The sequence below is a fragment of the Anomaloglossus baeobatrachus genome, chromosome 3, assembly GCF_048569485.1.
Source record: "Anomaloglossus baeobatrachus isolate aAnoBae1 chromosome 3, aAnoBae1.hap1, whole genome shotgun sequence".
Lineage (NCBI taxonomy): Eukaryota > Metazoa > Chordata > Amphibia > Anura > Aromobatidae > Anomaloglossus > Anomaloglossus baeobatrachus.
Window position 1 is genome coordinate 594,964,259 of NC_134355.1, and position 21,739 is coordinate 594,985,997.

Consider the following 21,739-nt stretch of genomic DNA (forward strand, 5'->3'; position numbering starts at 1 on the left):
TTCCATAGATGCCTCTCCCTTACTAACACCAGGGCTTGATGCCAGCTGACACTATTCAACTGTCATCAACCCCATATATTCATATATTACCCCAATTGCCAATGCACCAAGTCAAATCAGGAAGAGCTAATGTAAAGCAGCAGAATTGGAGAATCTAATATGATGCTCCACTTCTGGGGTGGCAGAGGGCTGATATTTTTAGGCTGGGAAGGGCCCAGTATCTGATCCGTGTGCTGTACGTGTTTTTCATTGACTCAGACTTCAAATGACTAATTTCATCTGTGCTGACTAAAAAACGGAGATGGCTGTGTGGTCCTCATGGACACACGTGTTCATTTGCTGGGACACACGAAAATCAACAGATAATAATGAGCATGCATGTGAATATGTCTGGTGTCCATTTTCCCGTGTTCTGGAACATGAATGTGTCAGGCGGGTTCTAGGTCAACTCTTTGAACATGGCATCACAAAGTCTTACATAAGAGGCGATAACGCGATGCAGTAGGCCAGTCATAGTAATGCCAGTAGTCAACAATTCCCGCATGTTGATTGGCTGTCTAACAGCCGTGAAACATGTGGGGAGGGGAGTTGAACATGGTGCTTGATCACCCTCTATACTTGATCGAGTGTATCCAAGCACCTCGATGCTTTCTCATCACTAGTAACAAGAGATGTCCATATAGTTACCTCCATTCTCTTGATAACTGGGACCTCCGCCTATATGGCATATATTTTTGATATGCTATAAATAACTGAAATAATAATACCCCTATAAGTTTTGTTGCAACTTTTGGGAGTTGCGCTGTCAATGTGACCCTTAGGCTAGCAATGGCAGTGCACCCCTAACCTACAGAGCGGCTTATGGGAGGCATCAGAAATATTAAATAATAATAATAAATAAATCTTTATTTTTATATAGCACTAACATATTCCGCAGCGCTTTACATACATCAGGCACACTGTCCCCATTGGGGCTCAATCTAAATTCCCTATCTGTATGTCTTTGGAGTGTGGGAGGAAACCGGAGTACCCGGAGGAAACCCACGCAAACACGGGGAGAACGTACAAACTCCTTGCAGATTGTGTCCTTGGTGGGATTCAAACCCAGGACCCCAGCGCTGCAATACTGCAGTGCTAACCACTGAGCCACCATACAGTGCTAACCACTGAGCCCCCGTGCCGCCCAAATATTGATGTTTACCTCCAACATTGTCTATAAACTCTGCGCGAACAACTCAGTTTAAAGGAGGCCACAATACAGTGCATACATTAAAATGGAGGGTGACCTTGGCACCGCGGCATCCTGAGCAGCTCTCTGCCTCGGGTAATAGACGGAGAGCGAAAGCAGATGCTTAGCTAGAATTAACGGGACAAACTCTAAGCCCAAAGATCAATTTTCGCTCAAGAAATGACAGGAAGTTTCGGAGGAGGTACTTTCACATGAAGTTAAGGGTTCATCCGGCCAAAAAAGAAAAATCTACACATGGAATAAACAAATCCATTTCTTCCTCAAGGATATGTGGCGATCTCGCACAGCAAGACGTCTGACTTCACTGTCTGGAGCTCATTATGAGCCGGAAACACATCATCTCACAAGTATACACCACAGCCAGGGCCAGGAGTGGGGTCTATATGTAGATACTAAGCTATTGTTATCAGAAATTCTCATCCGCAGTTCTAGCAAGTATATCACAAAAGTGAGTACACCCCCACATTGTGTGTAAATATTTTATTAGGGTACGTGCCCATGATCCGGACATGCTGCATCCTGGACGCTTCGGGGCCTTGAGTGCTCTCTGCAGGGGACCGCAGCTGTCTGTGCCCACCATCAGGGTTCGGGCCGCTGCGGACTTTCTCCCTGTTCTCTTTGCACAGAACACTTGCGGCTCCGTGACCGATAAATTGACATGCTGCGGCTCGGGAAGCAACACCGCAGGTCAGCTTATGCTGTGGAGAAAATCCATCCACTGGGTTTGTGCTGTACAACTCAACAAAAACACACTGTGTCCAAAACACTGCAAACCCCGATTACGGGCACTCACCCTTATATCTTTTCATGGGACAATATGACACTTTGTTATACAAGCTGTACAATGACTACTGTACATTACAACAGAGAAAATGTGGTGTACCTTCTAAATAACACACATAGCTATGTCTAAATGCATGGCAACAAAAGTAAGTACACCCCTATGTGAAAAGGGCCACATTGTGCCCACTTAGCCTTTTTCCCTCCCCGGTGTCATGTAACTTAATGTTACAGGGTGTCAGGAGTGAATGGGGAGCAGGGGTGTTACATTTGGTGTTCTCTCTCTCACACTCTCCCATGCTGGTCACTGGAGGTTCAACATGGCTCCTCATGGCAAAGAATTCTCTGAGGATCTGAAAAAAAAGAATTGTTGCTCTACATAAAGATGGCAGAGACTATAAGAAGTTTGTCAGCACCCTGACACTAAGCTGAACCACGGTGGACAAGACAATACAGCAGTTTAACAAGACAGAACAACTCAGAACAGGCCTCTCGACAAGCAAGAGCAAAATCCCCCCCCAGAAACTGATCTTCAGGGCAGTATTCCAACATAACGATCCCAAACACATCTCCAAGATGACCACTGCTTTGCTAAGGAAACTGAGGGTAAAGGTGCTGGACTGGCCAAACATCTCCAGACCTAAACCCTATTAAGCAGCTGTGGGTTCTCCTCAAACGGAAGGATGCAAGGTGTCTAGCATCCACCAGCTCAGTGTTGTCGTCATGGAGGATGGATGAGGATCCAGCTGTGAAGCTCTAGTGAACTGCATGGCCCAGAGAGTAAAGGCCCCGTCACACGCAGCGATATCGCTAGCGAGCGTACCCGCCCCCGTCGTTTGTGTGTCACGGGCAAAATCGCTGCCAGTGGCACACAATATTGTTCGGAGCCGTCACACAGACTTACCTGCCTAGCGGCATCGCTGTTGCCGGCGAACCGCCTCCTTTCTAATTGGGCGTTTCGTGCGGCGTCACTAAGCGGCCGCCCATAGAAGCGGAGGGGCGGAGATGAGCGGCCGTAACATCCCGCCCACCTCCTTCCGCATTGCCGGCGGCCGCAGGTAAGCTGTAGTTCGTCGTTTCCGAGGTGTCACAAGTAGCGATGTGAGCTGCCTCGGGAACGACAAACAACCTGTGACCTGAACAAGCAACGATTTTTTGAAAACAAACGACGCGTCAATGATTGACAATTTGGTGAGTATTTTCCATCGTTAACGTCGTCGCTAACAATGCCGGATGTGCGGCACGGAATCAGTGACCCAGGCGATATATCGTTAGACAAGTAGTTGCGTGTGACGGGGCCTTTAGGCCAGTGTTTGAAAATAATGGTGGCCACAAAAAATATTAACACTTTTGGCACAATCTGGCCATTTTCACTTAGGGGTGTACTCACATCTGTTGTCAACAGTTTGGACATTAATAGCTGTGTGTTCAGTTATTAAGCAGCTTTTCTATGAACATAGCCTTTTACAAGCTGTTCCGTGACTACTTCACATTGTATCAAAGGGTCATCTTCAGTGATGTCCTATGAAAAGATAGAATAAAATATTTACAAAAAGGTGAGGGTGTACTGACTTTTGTGATATACTGTAGATACATACAGTATGGGTGTATATATTGCAATTCACCAATATGGGGGGGGGGCTGACAATTTCTTATGGCGCCTGCAGAAAAATAAACTTATCAGAAATAAAGGAGGATACTGCGCTTTAAAAAAAATACAAAATGTTATTAATGAAAGTAGCATTAAAACACTAAAAAAAAAAAAAAAAAAAATAAAAAATTAAAGGCAGAGCAAAAGACAGATCATGTGGCACAGCGATACATACGTGTAAAAGTTACACCACTAAAGCAATTAAAAGGAATATATTACCAGGTTTCTGACACCTAATCTGAGAGCAGCATAACATAGGGGCAGAGATGCTGATTTCAGCAGTCAGTCACTTACTGGGCTGCTTAGTGTAGTTGATAAAATCACTGTTTAATCAGCAGTAGATTATCATTAGAGGACTACTTGGCGTGCTGCCAGGTAGTCCTGCATATTCATGAGCTTTGTATAACCCCACCCCATCACTGATTGGCAGCTTTGTGCCCATATACAGTGTACACAGCTGCCAATCAGTGGTGCGGGCTCGGTTACAGAGCTTCACGTTCAAAACTGCTAGATCTGCAGCAGAGAAAACAGTGATTGTATCAAAATGGCAGCAAACAGTTCAGTAAGTGACACATAACTGGAATCAGGGTCTCTGTCTCTACATTATGCTGCTCTCAGAGGGGGGGGGGGAAACCTGGTGACAGATTCCCTTTAAAGGCAGAGTTCCACTTGCGTATGACTCGTGCGAGTCTTGCAATGATATCACCTGGCACGGCCTGATGCTCTCTGGAAATACATGCATCTGTCTGGAAAGAAGGCGACTATGCGCCAGGTGATACTGATTCAAGACTTGCACGAGTCATACGCAAGTGGAACCGTTCCCAAATGATGTAGAAACCAAGATCTAAAAACTACAGATAGTCCAATAATGAACACAATATTTTACTGACTCGTTTCGCATAGACTTCTTCAGGGGCATCTCAAGTGCCCTTAAATATTGGCCAGTATTCCCCTGATTTACAAGAGTCAGGATTTGGGGGTTTTTTTATTTGCAAAGCAAAAAATGCACCCAGAACACTTCACACCTGTGCGTATCGAAACTGCATATCAGATTATGTAGCGCTAATAGAAAAACACAAGTTGTAGATAATTGTATGGGGTACATAGCGCTAACTGTTGGACACAGACGCGACACTGCTTTATCTATTTTGCATTATACTATTTTTTATCATCTTTTGTACTTTTATGGCACCTCGCTTTACAGCTGTCACACTTCCTGTGAGAATACCACCCTTATTTTAAATTTATTTTTACATATTGGTACAATACAGATTATTATCTTTTAATATACCCGTGTGGTCATACTAGTAGGAGCGACCTATATATTTATACACAAAACACAATGTGTTTGTTTTGTATAATTTAATTAAATCTGTCTCTACAGGAAATTTCCATCAACTTTGGAGGACGTAAGTGCAGGATAGAAGCTGTGCTCTATGAGCTAATGAAGACCGTAGCAGTTTGGATGCTCACATTGCTGACATCCAGCCTACATTACTGGGAGAGACACTCCAAGAGAAAAATCTTGGATCAGACTGCAAATGTCACATCACAAGCATTACAGAAATGACAATCAGTATCCTTGCAATTAAAGTTCACATTTTATGCGAGCACGCTGCAGAATTTCTGCACCTTGTGGCAAAAAAAAAAAAAAAAAAAAAAAAAAAAACCCACACAACAAAAGTGCGTTTTTGTGCCATGCATTTTTCTAGTGTATTCAATGGCTGTAAGGGCTAAAAAAAAAAAAAAAAAAAAAAAAAAAAAAAAAAAAATCAATCAATGAGAACGCACAAAGAATTACGGTAGCTCTTTTTCCTTGCAGTTTTGGGTGCAGAAAGAAGAAGAAGCAGCAACGTGCGCTCAGCATTTCTGAATTCTCAGACTTTGCTGGGAGAAGGAGAGACGTGTAGTTTAAGGCAACAAACTGCAGCAAACAATGCGGGGGGAAAAAAAAAAAAAAAAAAAGGAAGAGCAGCGTGCACATGGAGCCTTAGGGTATGACCGCACTTTGCGTCGTCCTAGTTGCATTTCTAAACGCATGTTTTGGAATTAATTGATTTAGACAAAGTTGCCTTTTTCAGAAATTTAGCGCTAAATACGCATGCATATTTTCCACGTTTTAGATGCGTTTTCAGCGCCGTTTACATGCTTTTTCATCTGCGTTTTGACAGATGCGTTTTGAACATCAAGACACTGCTAAATAAAGATTAACTATACATATATATCCATAGGAAATATCAACAACATGTATTCACAAATAGAACATGCTAAAAAGCATTACAAATATCATATGGAAAAACCTGTGTGCTTAACCATAAAGTGCAAAAAACACTCAAGGAATATAAGAAAAACAGGAGAACAAATGTGGTTTGAATGCAAAAAAGGTATACACCAAATTTGATTACAAAATGGCAAATTCAATGAAGCACAAGGGTAAACATATATATGCAAAAGACAGAGTTCACATTGGCACTAGAAGAAGTAATCACATGGGAAAAGTATCATTAAATAACACCTAATTTGGATAACATTGTAAACCATGTGATAACAGAACAATAGCTGGAAAAAAGGTTGCTGGTAAAAAGCAGTCAGTAAACAGTCAGCAGCACACAAAAAGCCATCAGCCTGTAGCAATCACATGGAAAAAGTTTCATTAGGCTATGTGCGCACAGTGCGTTTTTCGCGGCGTTTTTGCGCGTTTTTGGCCTCAAAACTGCAGGACTTTGCTTCCCCAGCAAAGTCTATGAGTTTTCATTTTTGCTGTCCGCACACATCTGTTTTTTTTACCTGCGTTTTTGAGTTAAAAAAAAAATGGACATGTCAGTTCTTTCCTGCGTTTTTCTGCGTTTTCCCCCCATGCAATGCATTGGAAAAACACAGCAAAACGCAGAGATCAAAAACGCAGCAAAACGCAGCCAAAAATGCACCAAATCGCGGCAAAAACGCATGCGTTTTTTTGACGCAGGTGCGTTTTTAGCGGCCAAAAACGCACAAAAACACAGCGTCAAAAAGACGCAGTGTGCGAACCGAGCCTAAAATAGTACCTCATTTGGATAACATTGTAAACCATGTGATAGCAGAGAGCAATAGCTGGTAAGAAGCTGCTGGTAGAAAGCAGGCAGTGAACAGTCAGCAGCACACAAAAAGCCATCAGCCTGTAGGAACTACATACCAGAGGCTGCTGAAAAAGGTAATCACCAGCAGAAATAATAAAGTGCCAATAATGCAAGACAAGACCAGGAGGTCCCCTGTGAAAGAAGGTAACGCGCGTTTCACGTGTTGGTACCCCCTTTGGTCTGATGAAGCGGTAGTTACCAACACGTGAAACGCCACATGTGTCTCACGGGCCCATGATGTGTGGCTCGCCCCTGCCAGGTTGGTACATTAGCTCCTGGTCTAGCATTGAGCTTGGGAGCAGGTTAACTAGTCCTCTAGTGATATCTGCTGCTGATAAAAAACGGACTACAATAGGCAGCCCAGTAAGTGACACATCGCTGGAATCAGGGACTCTCTCTACATCAGGCTGCTCATGGATTAGTGAAAAGCTTGGTACTAGATTCCTGTTAAACAAATCAAGGTGATTACTTTAGATACATTCAAGACTGAAAATGACAAGCACAGCAAACAGACACAATGGTATGTTCACACAATGTCTTTCAGGAGTTTTTGAAGCAGAAATTTTACAATGAAAACGCACAGTTTTTTTAACTCCTTGTGTGTTTTATGTAGAGTTTCTGCTCCAAAAACTCCTGAAAAAGAAAAAAAAAAAAATAGAGTGTGCACATGTACAAAGGTGTCCATCAGGCCCTCACATTGCAGCTGCCGCTCCGCAGTGACCCTGCAGTGTAACCTCCTCACACCACTCAGCACAAACCTTATTATTGAAAGCGGCAATGGACAAATTCCAGAGAATATTACAGTCAAATGACTGAAGCTGGAGCTCGGCTTGATGGTCATTAAGTTCATTTTATCAGCTCCTCCCAAACATGAGGGGAACCTGATAAAAAAAAAAAAAAAAAAACACCATCAAGAGGTGTCAGACACATTAGGCAGTGTGTACGACAGGGAAGACCAGTGATTGGCCATTATCTGCCTTGTCATCACCTTACAGAATGCAGACTGTAACCAGCAGAGCTTGCATTTACTGACAGCGCCAGGGCTGCCCTACAAGCGGAAATATAAGGAACTAGTAATTAAAAGGGGCTCAAAAATTGTGAAAGAGGAATAAAGCCGACATAAATCTTCCCGGATCCGGCGGTGCTATCAGTTACTGAAGATACTAATCCAGAGAAGTTAAAAGGGAACCTGTCACCAGATTTGGGGCCACCACCAGTGGGCTCTTATATACAGTATTCTAACATGCTGTATATAAGAGCCCAGGCCGCTGTGTAGAACATAAACATCACTTTATAATACTCACCTAAGGGGCGGTGCGGACTGGTCGGATGAGTGTCTCCGTTCTCCGGTACCGGCACCTCCTCTTTCGGCCATCTTTGTCCTCCTCCTGAGGCCGGGGTCCATGACGCGTCCTACATCATCCACACTCGCCGGCATTGAGGTCCCGCGCAGGAGCACTACAATACTTTGATCTGTCCTGCTCAGGGCAGATCCAAGTGCGCCTGCGCAGGACCTCAATGCCGGCTAGTGTGGAGGACTGGGGACACGTCACGCACCCCGGTCTCTGATATCACCAGATGAACTAGAAAATAAATCATAACCTAAACTTTACAAGTTCAACATGCTCAAACTGAAAGGTCTTGTTAAAAGCTAGCCCCGCAATCACAGCTCCCGACAAATCATGTCAAATGCTGGATGATTTGTTACATGGTAAAGTCGTTGCACAGAAGTGAACATACTGAGATTCTAACAGCTCTCAATTATTAGGGTACTTTCACACTTGCGTTGTTTGGCAGCCGTCGCAATCCGCCGCTTTGGGAAACAGCGCAATCCATTAACGGATGTGCACTGTTTCCCATAGACTTGTATTGACGACGCATTGCGATGGATGGCCTTGTGTTGTATCCGACGGCCCACGCTGAGTTGCATCCGCCGGGCGGAAAAAAAGCAGCATGTAGCGTTTTTCTGTGCTTCCCAGGGGGATCAAAAAAAAAAAAAAAAAAAACGCAATGTGCAGGATTCCGACGTCGTCCGTCGTTTTTATAATGGAAGCCTATGGTGGCGGAATCCATCGGGATTCCTGTGACGGATCCGTCTTTACACAATTGCGCATGCTCAGTTGAGTAAAATCGCTGACAAAAAAAAAAAAAAAAAGCTACAACAGATTGCGTTGTTTTGCAGGATCCGTCGCCTCACTTGTGCCACTATATGCAACGCATCTGTTACATCCGTCACAAAACACAATGTGACGGATGCTGCACAACGCAAGTGTGAGAGGATTCTTAGAAGCAAGGACCGGCGGCCGTCATGGATCCCATCACTGGTGGCGATGCCGGTAGTGCTCACTGGCTGCCGACATGACGGACACTTCCGCTGGAGTGTTGATGCAGGATCATTATGATCGCATAATCACGAAGGGGGAAAAAGAAGAGAGTATAATTTCTCTTTTTGGGGAGAAAGCTTCCAAAGCTCCAAACAGCACAAATATATCGCAAGCACAGGAAAGTGATCTATGGCGGCTTAGGAGGTTTCCTGTGGACAGCAGTGGGTAATGTGACAATCCTGGCCCGTATGCCAAAGAAAAAAAGAGATTTTCTACTTTAAAACAAAAAATTCACTTTGAGCACTCTTGGGAAACACGATAATATATGCTTTAATAAAGCAGGGCTGACGGTTTTACTTAAAGAGCCTGTCAGCACGATCTTATAATGTAAATATAAAGAGATGGCTGTAAACGGGCTGGAATACTGATTACATTGCCACCGCCAAGGATCTGTGCAACATAGGAGGCGAGGAGCAAACAGGCAAGAAATGAAGGCAATCGCGCTTGTGTGACCACTGCTCCATTCATAAGGGCGGCACGAAATATTCATTCTCAGGATCGACGCGAGGCCAGGGGGTGAAAGTCCCCAGCAGGGAAAATTTATCACACATCTCGTGAGGATACATGTTCAGTTGTCAGCCCTCTAAAAACCCTTTTAAACAAGTAGTCATTGATCCGGGGGGGGGGGGGGGGGGCCTTAAAGTGGTTGCCACTACTTTTTCTATGATGACACACTGACTTAGGCCGGGGCCACGCGGGGCACTACTGCAATGCTCGCATAACACTCGCCTCACGCTGGCAGCACAGCAGGAGCCAAGTGTCATGCGAGTGTCCCTGCGACAGCGGGAGCGGACCTCAGCTGCAGAGGGCGGGCCGGCTCTCAAGAGGGGTGGGCCGGCTCTGAGGAGGGGCGGTATTTCTCTCCCTCTCTCCTCCGTAGCTGGCTATTGCGATTCTCGCTCTGCACCGGTGTACCGCGAGTGCAGTCCGATTTTTCTCTCGCCCCATACACTTGAATGGGTGCGAGAGAAAAAAGTCTCGCATACAGTTGCAGCATGCTGTGATTATTTTCTCGCTCTGATTAGGGCTGAGAAAATAATTGCTCTTGTGCGCTGACACACAGGCTAGAATTGGTCCGAGGGGAATGCGATGTTTTATCACACTCCACTCGCACCAATTTTCTCGCCGTGTGGCTTAGGTCTTAGGCTATGTGTCCACGGTAGAATGTACCTGCGGATTTTTCTGCCTGAAAATCCGCGACTTTCGCGGCAAATCCGCACTCGCGGATTTGCCGCGGATTTACCACGGATTTTGATACGGATTTTTTTTTTTTTTTTTTTCCCCATTCAAAACCAAAAATCCGCACCAAATCTGCACCAAACAATTGACATACTGCAGATTTTTCCGGATCAAAATCCGCGGCAAATCCGCAGCGGAAAAATCCGCAGCATGGACACAGCATTTCCAAAATGCCATTGAAATGGCTTGGAAGTGCCGCTGCTGCAGATTTTCGGGAAATCCGCGGCAAAATCCGCGCAAAATCCGCAGCGTGGGCACATAGCCTCCTACTTCAGATAGGTGGGAGTCTGACACACAACACCCCCCCTCATCTTCCATTATCCAATCTTTACTAAACAGATTTTTGGTGAATTCTGATGGTCTTTAATCTTTACAAAAAGCAAGGAGAGTGGAACTACAGGCTGCAAGAGAGCACAAGTATCGTTAATGTATGCTACATAATGTAATAATCACGTGTACTACAAAATTAAAATAAAAGATAAGGTATGCATTATCACTATGTGCTAACTAGCATACAATCAGGGACAAATCTCAGAAAGTCTGTGCTTACAATCCATTGCAGGCTGCTCAATCCTGTTCTGTCATCACTCCTGAAGCAGACAGAGCTGACGTCAGACTGAGGACAGTACAGGATTGAGCAGCTTGCTCTTTAATATACTATATGCATGCTCTACATGCCAAACTGTAGAACAGTTTTTTTTTTTATTTTAAAAAAGGAAACTATGTCATTGGATTCATACTGCCCAAGTCACATTGAAGGCAGATGTAATTTTTCTTCAAAATTGTCCAGTGTTTCAGAGAAAACTATTAAAATATCAAAAAGGACCTGACTAGAATGGAGTCACCCCCTGCCGAATTCTTCCCACATCACTCCAGTTGATTCACAGGTCTCTACCTATGAACATACAATCAATTTGCAACATGGGTGAAAACCAGGGCTGTGGAGTCGGTAAGCCAAACCTTCGACTCCGACTCCTCAAATTCTCTTGCTCAGGCTCAGACTCCTCAAATTCTCAGGCTCAGACTCCTCAAATTCTCAGGCTCAGACTCAGACTCAGACTCCTCAAATTCTCAGGCTCAGACTCAGACTCAGACTCCTCAAATTCTCAGGCTCAGACTCAGACTCAGACTCCTCAAATTCTCAGGCTCAGACTCAGACTCAGACTCCTCAAATTCTCAGGCTCAGACTCAGACTCAGACTCCTCAAATTCTCAGGCTCAGACTCAGACTCCTCAAATTCTCAGGCTCAGACTCAGACTCCTCAAATTCTCAGGCTCAGACTCAGACTCCTCAAATTCTCAGACTCAGACTCAGACTCCTCAAATTCTCAGACTCAGACTCAGACTCCTCAAATTCTCAGACTCAGACTCAGACTCCTCAAATTCTCAGACTCAGACTCAGACTCCTCAAATTCTCAGGCTCAGACTCAGACTCCTCAAATTCTCAGGCTCAGACTCAGACTCCTCAAATTCTCAGACTCAGACTCAGACTCCTCAAATTCTCAGACTCAGACTCAGACTCCTCAAATTCTCAGACTCAGACTCAGACTCCTCAAATTCTCAGACTCAGACTCAGACTCCTCAAATTCTCAGACTCAGACTCAGACTCCTCAAATTCTCAGACTCAGACTCCTCAAATTCTCAGACTCAGACTCAGACTCCTCAAATTCTCAGACTCAGACTCCTCAAATTCTCAGACTCAGACTCAGACTCCTCAAATTCTCAGACTCAGACTCCTCAAATTCTCAGACTCAGACTCAGACTCCTCAAATTCTCAGACTCAGACTCCTCAAATTCTCAGACTCAGACTCCTCAAATTCTCAGACTCAGACTCAGACTCCTCAAATTCTCAGACTCAGACTCAGACTCCTCAAATTCTCAGACTCAGACTCAGACTCCTCAAATTCTCAGACTCAGACTCAGACTCCTCAAATTCTCAGACTCAGACTCAGACTCCTCAAATTCTCAGACTCAGACTCAGACTCCTCAAATTCTCAGACTCAGACTCAGACTCCTCAAATTCTCAGACTCAGACTCAGACTCCTCAAATTCTCAGACTCAGACTCAGACTCCTCAAATTCTCAGACTCAGACTCAGACTCCTCAAATTCTCAGACTCAGACTCAGACTCCTCAAATTCTCAGACTCAGACTCAGACTCCTCAAATTCTCAGACTCAGACTCAGACTCCTCAAATTCTCAGACTCAGACTCAGACTCCTCAAATTCTCAGACTCAGACTCAGACTCCTCAAATTCTCAGACTCAGACTCAGACTCCTCAAATTCTCAGACTCAGACTCAGACTCCTCAAATTCTCAGACTCAGACTCAGACTCCTCAAATTCTCAGACTCAGACTCAGACTCCTCAAATTCTCAGACTCAGACTCAGACTCCTCAAATTCTCAGACTCAGACTCAGACTCCTCAAATTCTCAGACTCAGACTCAGACTCCTCAAATTCTCAGACTCAGACTCAGACTCCTCAAATTCTCAGACTCAGACTCAGACTCCTCAAATTCTCAGACTCAGACTCAGACTCCTCAAATTCTCAGACTCAGACTCAGACTCCTCAAATTCTCAGACTCAGACTCAGACTCCTCAAATTCTCAGACTCAGACTCCTCAAATTCTCAGACTCAGACTCAGACTCCTCAAATTCTCAGACTCAGACTCAGACTCAGACTCAGACTCAGACTCAGACTCAGACTCAGACTCAGACTCAGACTCAGACTCAGACTCAGACTCAGACTCAGACTCAGACTCAGACTCAGACTCAGACTCAGACTCAGACTCAGACTCAGACTCAGACTCAGACTCAGACTCAGACTCAGACTCAGACTCAGACTCAGACTCAGACTCAGACTCAGACTCAGACTCAGACTCAGACTCAGACTCAGACTCAGACTCAGACTCAGACTCAGACTCAGACTCAGACTCAGACTCAGACTCAGACTCAGACTCAGACTCAGACTCAGACTCAGACTCAGACTCAGACTCAGACTCAGACTCAGACTCAGACTCAGACTCAGACTCAGACTCCTACATATATTGCTTAGTTAGGTGAAAAATTTATTGTAGTACATGAATATGTGTATGTGAACATCAGACATTTAATAATTTTTATGATACGATAATCAAGATATTTGGATAGAACATAAAATATATTTATTGGAATACAACTTTAGAACACAAAAAACTGTAATAAATTGTAAATATGTAATACACTATGTAATATACAGTAGATTACATATATATCTTGTGTGTGTATATACACTGTGTATATATATATATATATTATATATATATATATATATATATATATATTACATATTTACAATTTATTAGTTTTTTGTGTTCTAAAGTTGTATTCCAATAAATATTTTATGTTCTATCCAAATATCTTGATTATTGTATCATAAAAACAATTAAATGTCTGATGTTCACATTGTACTACAATAAATTTTTCACTTAAATATAAGCATTATACTAAATATTATTTAGTAAAATATTCAGCACATTCTGCATTGCACTCCTGTCCCCAATTTATTATATATTTTAGGAGTCGGAGTCGGTGCATTTTATACCGACTCCGACTCCACCAAAATGAGCTCCGACTCCGACTCCACGACTCCGACTCCGACTCCACAGCCCTGGTGAAAACTGCTTGAAAAATTGGGGCTTACTGCCAAGACCTCCACAAATTAAGGACGCTCATTGGAGGTCCCAAGGGAGGGATATCACTCTTCAAATACAACGGCCTTTCTACAGCAGATGACCCCTTTATGGAAGGACTGCCTTGTTTCAGGTTTTCTGTACGCTACTCAGATCGACCCTGTTGGCTTCTCAATATTCTTGATAAGGGCTGGAATACTATAAAGGAGTACCGTAAATCCTCAGTTAAAACAAAGACATGTACTTTATAGGCCTCACTAGATCCATACATGTAAGCTCGAGCTGGAAATCCTACATGCTGTAAACCCTATAGGTTGTCGAACATGACATATACATGAACAGAATATTCACCATGTACTGTGCACGCTAAGAAGACGAGGAATGAAAAGCAGATGTTATCCGCTGAAAATCTATTCTTTTCACAGGCGATGTCCTGTACCTTTAAGATTTTTCCATTGGATTAAGTTGTACAAACCCCACTGGAAAAGTGATCAGATCCCACATTTCCCGAGAGCAAAAAGTAAAAATAATGCTGACAGAAGTCAGCTGGAAAGAAGCAAAACAGGCCTCCGCCTGGGACGAGGCGCGATACTACAGCCACAGATTCTTGACTACACGCCATCAAGCTACAAAGCCCCTACCGTTTTTAATTAGCGTTTTAGGGGTTTATGCGCCACATCCTTCTGCAGAAACAACACTTCTAGGACTATGTTCACAACAGGATTTAAGACCACCGCCATTACACATGAATTGAAAGTAAGCTATGCTTGTCAACATCCATCTAATATACATGGGAGTCTTCAAATGTCCTCCATTAGATTATATCGGAGGATAGAATTCTTTTGATCTGCGGCCAATAAGTCCAATAAGCTCTAACAGCAGCTTACTACACTCCCCCCATAAAGAGGACAAGAACGATCTGCCAAACGTTACGTACAGTGGAACCTCGGTTTACGAGTAACTTGGTGTGCGAGTATTTCGCTATACGAGCAAAGCTTGCTGTAAATTTGTAACTCAGTTTACGAGCAAATACTCCCCGCACACACTTCCGGTTCTGTACCTTCACCGCGCTCTGACTCGCTCTTGCAGTCCACACAAACACAAAAACACTATGCTCACCTTACCTTCCATTCCCTCGCCGGCCTCCTGGTTTTTGTAGTTCGCCGGTATACAATGTGTATTGGGTAACCATCGCAACTATGGAGGAACGTCCGCTGTCAGGCGCTTCTCAAATCCAGCGCGCTGGCCAATCAGAGGCAAGTGGCTCCTGCCTTTGACGTCAGAGCGCTGGCAGCGGAAGCTCCGGCATCTGTCGCAATGGATACCCGATACACATCCTGTACCGGCGGACTACAAGAACCAGGAGGCCGGCGATTGAACGGAAGGTAAGGTGAGCATAATATGTGTTTGTGCGTGTGTGGAATGGCAGAATAGGGGACCAGGATGGGACATTGCACAAGTTGTGGAACGAATTGTCTGAGCTTGCATTATTTCCTATGGGAAATCTTGCTTTGCCTAACAAGTAACTTGGTTTACAGGCACACTCCCAGAACGGACTGTTCTCGTTAACCCAGGTTCCACTGTATGTGGAAGGCAAGAAAGGTAGCCGGTCAACGGATCAATGGGCTAATAGTTAACTGAGGTGTATGGTCATCTTATACACAGGGAATTGTCTGCTCAAATGTTTTTTCTCTTTGTCTTATAGCATTGTGGAAGAGATCTGCCATAACCTTATTCACACGCCCTGGCTCCAGCATCTCCGCAATAAGTCCACAATAGCTTTTGCTGATTCAGATTCCACGGTGTACATTTTACATCCTACAGAGCTCATAGCAACAAACCCCAAGTGAAAAGCCTCGGAAATAAGAAAAGATAGAACAATCATCAGCATGTTCAAGAATTCCCAATGAATCCATGAGGTCAAAAAGCCTTCATATGAAATGGGAGTCATATAGGGCTACAGCACTGACGAGTCAACATCGGAGGGACGGGAGGCCCACCATACCCAGACTGGCCCCCGATCCTACCGATATCAGCAGCTGCAGCTGCCTTTAGTCTAATGTGTATAGGGCAACTATCAGGAACAGAGATTAACAATGTAAGAAAGTTAAAAGGGGTTGTTCATTGCATTTACATCGAGGACTTATCCTTAGCATAAGTCATCAATGTCTGATCATCCAGGGTCTGACAGTTCGAATACTCATTGATGCTGATCACGTTCTTGGCGCCGTCGACAGCAGCCGAAAATGCTCTGTTTTAGAGCTGCTCCATCTTCTGATAGCGGCCGAGTGCTGCACATCCACCTCCCATTCAGATCAATAGGATCGAAGCAAGGGGGGGGGGGTGGGGGGGGATGTGCAGTACCCGGCCGTGGCCACTATCAGAAGACTAAGCAGCTTCATAACTGACCATTTCTGGCTGTCCCGGTGGCACCTAGGCAGCTGATCAGCGGAGGTGCGTAGTGTCGGACCCTGGCCGATCTGAAATTGATGACTTTTACATGATGGAGTATCCTTAGGATAAGTAAGTGACAACCTCTAAAGATTATTTCCAACTCCAAAACCGTGTTTTACTGCTTTGAATGAAGAAGGAACTAGGCAATGTACCCTATTAAATCATTCCGACCAGTTTTGGATAAAAGCACCTGTCTCCCAAGATCCATAATCATACATAAGGATGGATTGACAAATCCGTGAACTTGGACAGTGGAGCAAGGACAGGCCGAGAATCTCTGGACCCAAACTCAACTGCCTCATAAGCAAATATAAGAGGCTGTCGCGTTTAGGTCCGAAGACCACGGCCAGCCCAGGCATTGTGGCCCAAAATGCAGCTGTAGGAATCCGGCCCAATACTCCTCAATGTAGACCCTCCGCAGTGTCCCAGTAGTCACAGAAGACCCCTTTGTAAAGTAATATTCAAGTGAATGGGGCCATACAGAAATAATATAGAAAGCCCAAGAGCGAGAGGGACGCAATTTCGGCGGTGGAAGCCCCTTTTCTCTAATCCCTAACAATCTTGAGATATGAAGTGAAACCTTTGTCATTAGATCATTCTTCATCCCAAGATTGAGAAGTAGAAAACCATTACCACAATATTCGATCCTGTCATTAAAGTGCCTGGGGGTTAAATAATAGCACGGTTCCCAAGACACTTAGTAATGGACCTACGTGCCCAGGAAACGCTCAAGGACGCCCGTCAGCTCAGTGCTATTACATTCCTCACAATTTCACATGGTTTGCTGTGTTTGCCGGGGAGCGCTCTACAGCTGTGTAATCCCAGTGCTACCAGGAGTGAAGTTCTCACACTCCCCGAGAAGCAAACACGAGGGCCGGAAAACCAACAACCAGGGGTCCTGTGCCACAGGAATCCACTACAAGCCCCCTCATAGCCATTATGTCATCTTCCGGCTGTTTGTAGCTTCTTCATCTCTTCAAAGGAACAAGGCAATGAGATCTAAAGCATGGCCTCTGCCTCAACCAGCCCGAAGACATCAGATCCACAAAACCTCAGTCGCCATCTCCAGTACAGACAGTATGACAAGCAGCTGGCAGACAGCGGGGTCCACTTATAGAAAACCAACCACCAATAACACCTCATATCTGCAGCGATCAATATCACACGGCCTCCATGCAGTATCAGACGCAAACTGCAAGGTGGATTTCATCTGCAGATTGTGCGGATTCAGGTGAAATCTCGTCCACAATAATGGGTCTGTAATACTCCGACTGACCCTCATGGATAGTCTTCCACACTTGCACTTCACAATGTTTTCTACAGTACATTCGGGGGTCCCACAACAATCCCCCTACAAACAGGATTCAGACAAACCCCTGATGGGTCCATGAACTGCAGTGTCCTGGCCAGTGTTCAGCTGAGCTCAGTCCGTGTCTTTTGTTCTGATAGTGCCCATAGTCTGCGCCGTTATCATACCCATCTGATCAGACAACACTTAAAGGGAACCTGTCACCTGAATTTTCGCTATGAGACTAAAAGAATCCCCTTCTGCAGCTCCTGGGCTGCATTCTAGAAAGGTTCATCTTGCTACTGGGCCCCCCTTTTCAGACCTAAATAAACACTTTATAAAATCTTACCTTTTGGTATGCTAATGAGCTTTGACAATGTCATCACCGGCGTCATCCAAGAAGCCGCCCATAATCTCGCTCATGCGCAGTGGCACTATCGTTGGACAGCACTGTTTTCAGATCGTGAGCGCCGGTGATGTTATTGTGCATGCGTGAGATTATGGGCGGCTACTTGGATGACGCTGGTGATGACAAGTACCCGCCCATAATCTCGCGCCTACTGAATAAGATCACCGGCGCTCAAGATTTGAACAGTGCTCAGTCCCGCGATAGTGCCACTGGCCATGCGTGAGACTTAAGGAGCCCTGTGGAAGATGTGAGCAGCGGCCTCATCTATGTCAATCAAGACTGGGGGATGGCGAACAGCGGAAGGAGGGGGAATAACTGACGCAATACAGCCTGCCCCTGTGGCCAGCAAACCTCATTAGCATACCAAAAGCTAAGATTTTATAAAGTGTTTATTTAGGTCTGAAAGGGGGGCCAGTAGCCAGATGAACCTTTCTAGAATGCAGCCCAGGAGCTGCAGAAGGGGATTCTTTTAGTTTCATAGCGAAAATTCTAGTGACAGGTTCCCTTTAAAGGCAAAAAAATAAAGCAAGTTGATGTCTTTGCAGTATATGGAGGCATCGGGTGTTCGTATTTTAGGGGAATACATGCAAAACCCCTGACCCCGTAGAGCAGTGTTAATATGGCCCAAGACTGTTTTTCCACATTTACAGTTCTGGCAAAAATTAAGAGACCACTTACACGTTTTATAAAAATCATCTTCTCTACATGTCTGTAGCCATTCCATTCCAGAGTCAGCTGAAATCCAGCCAGAGCACACCTCATTCTACCTAGTGTGCTTCGGATTAGGTGATCTCCTGAACCAAACCTTATTTAACGAGGGAAAGTATAAAGAACACTGCTGTGGTCTTCACAAGCCTCTTGCAATAGGACAAGCTGGACGGCAAAACAAGTGCTAGGAATATCCCAAAGTAATAGGAATGAAAAAATAACTTTTAACCATGCCAGTTGAAAAGAAAAGTCTTGAGTGAGGAAAGGAAGGACTCAATTCTGGCTTTACTAGCAGAGGGATACAGTGAGCGTCATGTTGCCTCCATCCTTAAAATTTCTAAGACGGCAGTCCATTACAACAGACCGGCAGAGGGCGAAAGCGACTCTCCGCTGACCAGGATGACCGTCATTGTATTCGAATGTCACTCAGCACGGTCCGCAGGATGACATTAAGTGACCTACAAAGGGATTTGGGCAAATGACAGCTGGGAGGGGGGGCGGGGGGGTTGGGGTGGGGGGTGTACTCAGCAAGAACAGTTCGTAACAGGCTCCTGGAGGCAGGGCTCAAGTCATGTAAAGCTAGAAAAAAAGCCTTTCATCAATGAGAAGCAAAAGGAGAGCCAGGATGAACTTTGCCAAAGACCATAAGGATTGGACCATGGAGGACTGGAGGAAGGTAATCTCTGATAAGTCCAATTTTCAGCCTAATGGTTAGACGGAGACCTGCAGAGGTATACAAGCCTACACAGTGTCTTGTACCCACTGTGAAATTTGGTGATTATATGGTGATGCTTCAGCAAGGCTGGAATTGGACAGATTAATCTTTGTGAAGGATGTATGAATGAAGACACATACAAGGTTATCCTGGAAAAACAGTTGCTACCTTGCTCAGGCAATGTTCCCCAACTCTGAGGACTGTTTTTCCAGCAGGACAATGCGCCATGCCACACAGCTAGGTCAATCAATGTGTGGATGAAGGATCACTACATCAAAACCTTGTCATGGCCAGCCCAATCTCCAGACCTGAACCCCATTGAAAACCTCTGGAATGTAATCAAGAGGGAAAATGGATAGTCACAAGCCATCAAACAAATAAGAACTGCTTACATTTTTGCACCAGGAGTGGCAAAAGATCACCCAATAGCAGTGCGAAAGACTGGTGGAAAGCATGCCAAGACGCATGAAAGCTGTGATTAAAAATCATGGTTATTCCACAAAATATTGATTTCTGAACTCTTCCGGAGCTAAAATATTAGTATTGTTGTTTCTAAATGACTATGAACTTTTTTTATTTCCATTATTTGAGGTGTGAAAGCAATGCATTGTTTTGTTATTTTGACCATTTTTCATTTTCAGAAAATAAATACAAAATTTATTGCTTGGAAATTGGGAGACGACGTCAGTAGTTTATAGAATAAAAGAACAATTTACATTTTAAACAAAAATATACCTATAAAGAGAAATCAGTAAAACTGACAATTTGCAGTGGTCTCTTAATTTTCGCCAGAGCTGTATGTTCTAGATGTGCATTTTCACGGATAAAAAGCGTGCCATTATAGCCTATGGTCTGTACTTTGCTTTTTTGTGGACTATGGCTATGTGCACACATTGCTTTTTCATGTGCTTCTTTTCTGCATGTAAAAAAAGCAGCTGAAAGAAAAAAAAAAAAAAAAACTTTGTGTTTGCGCTTTTTCTCACATGCATTTTTTCCAGGTTTTTTTTGTTTTTTTTTTTAGTCATGGTGATTGCGGGGTTCAGGCACTGAGGCTCTCACTGCCCGGAGCGGTGCAAGCGCCACTCACTAGCAGTTTAACCCCCTGAATGCTGTGATCAATGCAATCACGAATCCTACGTCATGCAAACACGCCGGCATTGAGGTCCCGCGCAGGCGCACAATACTTTGATCTGCTCTGTTTAGGGCAGATCAAAGTGCGCCTGCGCAGGACCTCAATGTCGGCAAGTGAGGATGACGTAGGATGCATCATGCACACAGGCTTCAGAAGAAGGACAAAGATGGCCGAAAGAGGAGGCGCTGCACCCGGAGAAGGGAGACACCCATTTGACCAGTCTGCACCGCACCGACCGGTTAGGTAAATATTATAAAGTGATTTTTACGTTCTACACAGTGGCCTGGGCTCTTATATACAGCATGGTAGAATGCTGTATAGAAGAGCCCATTGGTGGTGGCCACAGCTTATAGTCGCCAAATCTGATGACAGGTTCCCTTTAAAGGAACGGCAGAGCCGGGGACAAAACGCTACAGCAGTCAGAGTGCAGGGATCTTTTTCTGCCTTGTGTGATATTGGCATTGCCCACTGTCAGGTCTATGTGCCGTACACACATCCTATGGGCAATGTATGGTCAGAGGAGAATGATGGGCAGCATATAGCGGGCCATGGTGCCGGTCCCCACCGTCAGGGCTCGTCATGTGGAGGCATAGTCCCAGCAGATCCATTCTGTTTCAATGGTTATTATGTATCAGCATCGAAAAAAAGCACAATATTTTATTGTCCTCTGACTTTTCAGTGAAATACCAGTCTATATTTCTGCATGAGATCAGAGGCATGTGGCAGAACCGGAAGGCTCCGTGCACCTACGGGAACCAGGCTGTGTACAACAAATAAAGCCGCCCATACACATTCAATAAACCTGGGCCATACACTCCACATCCAGCAAGATATAGGGGGCTCCCGGCTCTTCCCTGGAAATACGTCGGGAAGCCGGAATTTCACCAGCCGCTTCTTTTGTTCTGCGGCTAGAGAAGTAAATCTGGCATCACCCAACTCTGCTGTGC

The 21,739-nt window shown here is 44.6% G+C and overlaps 1 protein-coding gene across 4 annotated transcripts in view; it reads right to left on the reverse strand.

Moving 5' to 3' along the window:
* The window catches only part of NCK1 (NCK adaptor protein 1), a 164,130-nt gene that overhangs the window by 134,133 nt on the left and 8,258 nt on the right, over positions 1–21,739 (reverse strand). Inside the window, exons 2-3 of one of the 4 annotated variants that reach the window (XM_075341027.1) lie at positions 3,420–3,551; positions 2,298–2,382 (exon numbers count right to left, since the gene is read on the reverse strand). The exons of 2 other annotated variants lie outside the window; for them this stretch is intronic. The gene's annotated coding sequence lies outside the window, so the exon portion shown is untranslated. The remainder of the gene's footprint in view (positions 1–2,297; positions 2,383–3,419; positions 3,552–21,739) is intronic. One more of the 4 variants, XM_075341028.1, reaches the window with a different exon arrangement.